Below are 6,881 nucleotides of genomic sequence, written 5' to 3'. Positions count from 1 at the left end.
TTGCGAATCACTTTAATCAGAATAGTCATAATATCACATGCTATGGGAATTGAACAAAATATAACATATCAATAATTGTATATACTTAACTAGTTAGAAACATGCCAGTGATGTTTATTAATTTACATATCAGAATCACATTATATAAGGCAACATACCTCCAGAATTTTGCAATCATATCAGAACAACAGTTTTCCATTAACATACATCATACATATCATTTTTCAAACCTATATAGTCATTAACCTCAAAACGCACTTCAAAACACGACCCTAACTAAAATTTGTTGAAAATGGGTCCACACGACCCAACTAGCCCAGTCCATGTGCCCCACATGACCTACTTAACCCAGATTGTGTGGCCTACACGATCATATATCATCAATAATGAATTTTAGCATCACGTCATTCGCTGTTTTTCGAGATTATCGTTACACACCTTAATGTTTCTAAAAATGATGATACGACACACTTTTAGACCCTAAAAACAACATTTAAAACAGACTAATTAGCAATAATATACAAAAAAATCCAAACACTATATCGGCCACACACACTAAACATTCGGCCTTAGTCCCAAAAAATAGCCCCTTACAAACATTCGGTCACTTACCCCGATTGAAGCAATAGTTCCTACTGCTCACTAATCACCACTTGATTTTCACCTAATTAAAACTGAAATCGCTTAGTTGAAAACTCAAACATTAACCCAAATATTTTCTCACCTTCTCTGAAAAAGAGAAAAGAGTAACTAAACAACTATATTTACAAGAATACAGAATCACTTACCCAAACGAGAACACACTAACTACAATTGAATCCAAAAGAGGCAACGACCCTAGGTTAAAACGTAAGAGTGGCAACAAGAAAATAAGAAAGACGAAAATGAAGAACAAGGGTTGTTAAACATGCAAAATAGGAAAAAGAAAACAAAAGAAAAGGGACGAAACAGAGAGGAGAAAACGACAAAAAAAATTTTAGTAGAAAAAAATAGAAAATAGGGAAGTTAGAAGAGAGGAACGTCCAAGTGGGGGAGAAATTTTAGAGGATATTTTGGGATAATTTACAAAAAGAAAACTACCCATATCCCATTATATCCCCTAACTAACTACCATCAGATAAATAAAAATATTCCACTTTGCACACACACAGGATTCAAACACAAGACATCTAGGTAAGCGAAAGCCTTACCACTAAACCAACAAGCTTATTTTTATTAACAAATTAATAAAAACTAAAGATAATAGATAAGCTAGATGTTCTAAATCAATGGTTGGAACAAAAATTAATAAAGATTCAGGGGAAAGGATTTGAACACAAGACCTCTCACACACAACCACTACACTTAACCCCTGAACCAGATCAATTCACTTAACATGATTCTTACAACAATTATTCTAAAATAGAGTGTGACCATTTTAGTTCAACAACCCAATCTCTACTAACCCAGTTTTTGGGATGTGACAGATTTACTGCTTCAAGAAGCTTTTCTCATGGGCGGATTGACAGTCTCCCCACTCAATCTAGCAATACCCTAGTTGTTAGAGGAGTTTCATGCTCAATCCTACGATCAACACCTTTTATGTGAATGACTCCTTTGGGACCTTAACTCCAAGTTTTCTACCCTTACCTTCTGTCAACTGTCACTACTTTTCAAACCATCACTCTTGGTTCCTTTACTTCAATTTTCCCAACGCTATACCCACTCCTTTCATTGCACTCTTACATTGGAGGGGTTTGATTGTCACACCCAAATTTTTTTTGTATTCCCTATGAGACTATTTTGATAATTTTATCCATATATTCTATGAGAAATTTTATTTTTAGTTGATTTAACTATTTTGAATTAGTGGAAAGTCATCGAATATGATATAAGCCATTTTAAAGTTTTGGGCTTGATTGTGTAAAAATCAAGATTAGAGGCAAAATTACTTTTGGTCATTTAGGTTCTAAAGATAAATAAATATTCATGTTGGGATAATGCATGGTGATGAAATGATTTTTGGATTTTAAAATGAATAGATTTGGCCTTTGAAGTTAAGCTTAACTATATGTTTCTTTTACCTTTTTACCATTTGACCACCCTTGTATTTTTAACCATAATAAAACATTATAAAAGGGGAACAAGAACCTTTAAAACTTAGTATATCGGTCAACCAAAGTAGGGGAACAAGAAAAAATAAACTAATTGAAACACTAATATGTTGTCTATCAAGTCCAATTAGGGAGATACATTGTCTTGGGTATTGGAGTAGATGACTTCTAGAAGATAGAGACATAGATGTGACTGATTAGACTGACATAGATGTGAATGATTAGACTGATAGTACATCGAACATGACCCAAGTAGAATAGATCCTAGATTTATTTATAAATTTGTTCATTTATGACGTTCATAGTGTATCATATCTTAATCCTGAGTGAATGATGGACTATGGATTTGTGGCTCGTATGCTTTGATGTAAGTAAAAGCCTAAGTTCAAATAGATAAGGAATCAAAACCTGATGTGTTGGGTATACGACTTCTGTATTATGTAGCATCATTTCACAATAGTGGGATTCATAGCCCAACTAAAAGGTAAATGATATCCTCCCATCGGCATTACATGATAGATGAAAAGTAAAAATTGTGATAAATTATTTAATTACTTTTTGATAATAAATAACTTTTCATAAAGGAAGATGTAATGACTACCATGACATAAAATATGATCACATTGGGAGAACGAGTTTATCCCAAAAAGATTGAGGATATCCTATGAGGATAAACACTTATGATAAAGTCATTGGACGAGCACTTCTTAAGTAGCTTTTGTAATGATATATATTAAGGGAGAGCTCGGTCACGATACTTTAGTGGAATGACTTCGTGACTGAATAAGTTTATAATTAATAGGCGAAAAGACGAAACTTAATTGTAAATTATTTGAGCTCTAATTATATATGTTCAATTGATCCCTTCACTAGCCCGTTGAAGCCAAAAATGAATTGCATGTAAAACCAAATGAATGGAAACGATGAAGTAAGAGAAATAAATCGCTTTCGCAATGAATGTGTTTTCTCGCTAAATACTTGAGAATTAATTTGAGGTTTTTTGAATTATTATTTAATACTTGAGAATTAATTTGAGGTTTTTTGAATTAAATAATTGAAGTTCGAAAATTAAATTAAATTAATTAGCCATTATGAATCAGTTGAATAAAGAAATTAAATATATTTTTCATAGATTATTTTATGGTAAAATTATCATGGCTTTAATTTAATTAGAATTGGGTAAAAATATTATTTAATTGAGAAATTAATTTAGTTAAATTAATTAAATTAATTGAATAATTAATATTTATTTTAAGAAATTGAAAGTAAACATTGGGTTGGATTAAATTATAATGTGTTGGGCCAAAAGTCTAAAAAGCATATATAATTGGACCCAATACATGAGAGACCCAACATGCCTTCATATAGCAGGTGAGGGGCGACAACCCTAATGCAAAACACTAAGGTGTGCCACTCATCCCTATCTCACTTAGAGTGAGATTGTGTTTTCTATTTAAATAATATTATTTATGTAACACCCCCTACTTAATCCAGTCGCCGGACCCGAGGTATAATATATTACAACAATAAATCAGAACATTCGATAGTAATTTGATCAATAACATTCGATAAATCAATATATATAAGTTAAGTCAATGTTAAACATGCATTACAATCTAATCCGATTTTCAACCAAGCTTATGAAAGCCCTTAAAACAACTCAGAACCAAATTAGGACCATTTTGAATCATTTACAAAATAATAGGAAAAAAGGCTAAACAGAGGTCACACGGCCGTGTGGTGTAATATAGCATAGTCTTGTCCCCAAACCGTGTAATAGACTGATTTCGTGTAATCAAGAGTCACACGGCCCTGTCACCAAGCTGTGTAACTCATTGAGGCCATGTGAACTAAAAACCACGCTAAACTTGTTGAACATATGGCTGTGTCATCCAACCATGTGTGACACACGACCATGTGGTAGCCCATGTAAAGCAACATTGACCTATTTCTGTAAGTTTTCATACCATTTCTTTAAGTGGCCTATAATGCCATTTCATGCTATTCAAGTTAACACTAAAACATGCATAATTCAAAATCAAAACACCAATTTACCTAAACATTTTAGCATAAAACCAATATGCCCTCATTGGTAACAACAATTCAATAAAATCAATTCAAATACAATTCATATCAAAGCTTTTAACCATTCCATGACACAACCTATTTCAAAAGCATAATACCATTCAAGTCTTTGCTATTATCATCAACCTGCTAAGTATCAAATTGGTACCAAACTCTTATCACAACAAAATTACACATATAAGCTTATATACCAAACTAATATGCCAAAATATGATTACTATCTTGCAAAGATTAACCATCCTACATACATGCCACTAGTAACCAACTTTAAACATCAAAAGACTATCAATCAAGTGACGGTAGGTGTGAGATTCTCGCTAATCCGATCCACACATTTCGAACATCCAAAATCTACAAAAAAGTAGTAACACGAGTAAGTATTTAAAATACTTAGTAAGCTCATACAATATAAACATTTACTAACCTCAATCACTTAACACCATACACAGTTCATTATGTAATTCAAATATACCTATAAAGATTCAAACAACAACATCAACTTATAAGATTTTGAGCTCAATCACATATATAACCTCAAATGTTCTCAATTTCATTTCAATCTAACTTATCTCTTGTATCCAATTCATATGCATAACTTACCCAACATTCAATGACACAACGTCACTTTTTATTCCCAATAATACCCGATGAAACTTCGTAAAATAACTCCATACACAGGTAAAAGTAATAGTGTCTGGTTACCCATTTGGGTTAAACCTACAAAAATAATGAATCATAATTCTTGGTCACTCGTAAGGGTTGAACCTACATAAATCGAATAATACTTTCTAGTCACCTATAAGGATTAAACCTACACAAATAATAAATCATAGTCCTTGGTCAACCGTAAGGGTTGAACCTACACGAATCAGATAATAGTGTCTGATCACTCGTAAGGGTTGAACCTACACAAAAAATAGCATGGCCAGGGCTTTATATACCTGTATTCTCGAGTCCGTAACACATGCTAGAGCTCGAAACCTGTAGGCAATAACTCGTAACCTCGTATACTAGACTTTTACTAATTTCATCAGGATTAATCTCACATTATAGCACAATTCCAATCAACAATAGTCACTATCACCAGATCAAGTATAGCACATTAGAACTAGAAATTTAAATTATACTGTATGAACTTATCTGAAAAATTGTAGCGGTTTAATTAACAGGGATTAATCGACAAGTTTTCTTTTTCCTTGTACGTCCTCTAGTTGTTGTAATTCTTGATCTAAAGCATAATTTAACTCAATTAACTATTCTAATTAATATTTAAAAGTATAATACAATCATGCCTTAGCTCAATTTCATCTATACAATAATTCTCTAAGTTTTTCCTTTATTTCAATTTAGTCCCTAAAACCAAAAATACTATAACTTTTACATTTGAGTTTTGATTTCAAAATCGATCTCAATTTCATCCCCCAACGGTCCATTAGAACACATATTTTCAAAATTTTCAAACACTTTTTGAATTTATTTCATTTTAGTCCCTATGTTTAAAACTAACTTTTACTTTACAAACTAGTCTATTAACATATCTAATCTTCAACATTAACCAAATAGCCACAAGAGCTTCAAGAAAACAAAAATGACATCTTCAACAAACTTGAATAGTTTAGCGAAATAGTCTCTGGGTTAGCTAAATCAAGCTCCCGGGATTCTAAAAGTATAAAAATTACAAGAAACAAATTTGGAAAACTCACCAAATTGGAGACTTGAAGCTCAAACCCTAATGATCAATTCTTCCTCTAGCTAAAATGGTGTTTTTGAATGGAGAAAAAGATGAGAGTGCCTTTTCTCTTTCTTTCCATGTTCTTATCATATTTTCCTATAATTTTTTAATGTTTTAATTTAAATATAAATTTTAATTTCTTATGCTTAATAAGCTTTCTACCATCCACCAACTATCAAAGTGGTGTAATTGGACAATTGAATTTCTTTTTAAGAAAGTCTCCTCTTAGTTTTTCTTATCTAGATTTTTTATTCAATTTGGTCTAACTATTTCATTTAATCCCTAAATCCTAAATTAATTGCCCCCACTTTAATTAAGAAATTTTCGAATGAATTTAGTTCCTATTCGTTTTTAATCCCACAACACCCACTCAATTTCCAATTCATTTAAGTAATTAAATAAATAATAATTGAGAGTTTAGAGATGCTCAGTGTATAATCATCGAAGCCTTGGTTGTGCTGATTGTAATGAAGAGGAAGTAAAATTCTCAATGATAGATTCGATTAAGTACTTTTGATGAAGAAAAGAAATAGCCACGAATAATGTACTTGTACTTAGAATTGTAAAAGTTTGCTAGATTAGAACTAAAAATTGAAATTACAGAAAAAAATATCGAAAACCTAAGACAACTATAGGAGCCACTTTAGAAAAGCTTTAATCTAAAACCTAAAAATTAATTAATAACCAAAAAGATCCTTAAAAACCTGTCTTAAAGTAGTATTTATACTACTTTTAAAGTTAACCTAAATTAGACAATTATACCTTGAGTTTACATAACCCTTTAAGCTTGTGTTAACTAAAAATCCCTTTTATAATTAAGCTCGTTGAGCCTCAATGTCGCGACATTAGAATTTTAATGTCACGCCTTTTCACACACTTTTCTCAAACATCTGTATAGTGGCTTTGGTGTTGCGACTTTGCTCCTTATGTCACTACTTTTTTGCACCATTGTTAAGGACCTTCAACCTTGA

Source organism: Gossypium hirsutum, chromosome D05 (assembly GCF_007990345.1).
Source record: "Gossypium hirsutum isolate 1008001.06 chromosome D05, Gossypium_hirsutum_v2.1, whole genome shotgun sequence".
Lineage (NCBI taxonomy): Eukaryota > Viridiplantae > Streptophyta > Magnoliopsida > Malvales > Malvaceae > Gossypium > Gossypium hirsutum.
The sequence above is the reverse complement of the archived record's forward strand: the minus strand, read 5'-3'. Positions refer to the sequence as shown.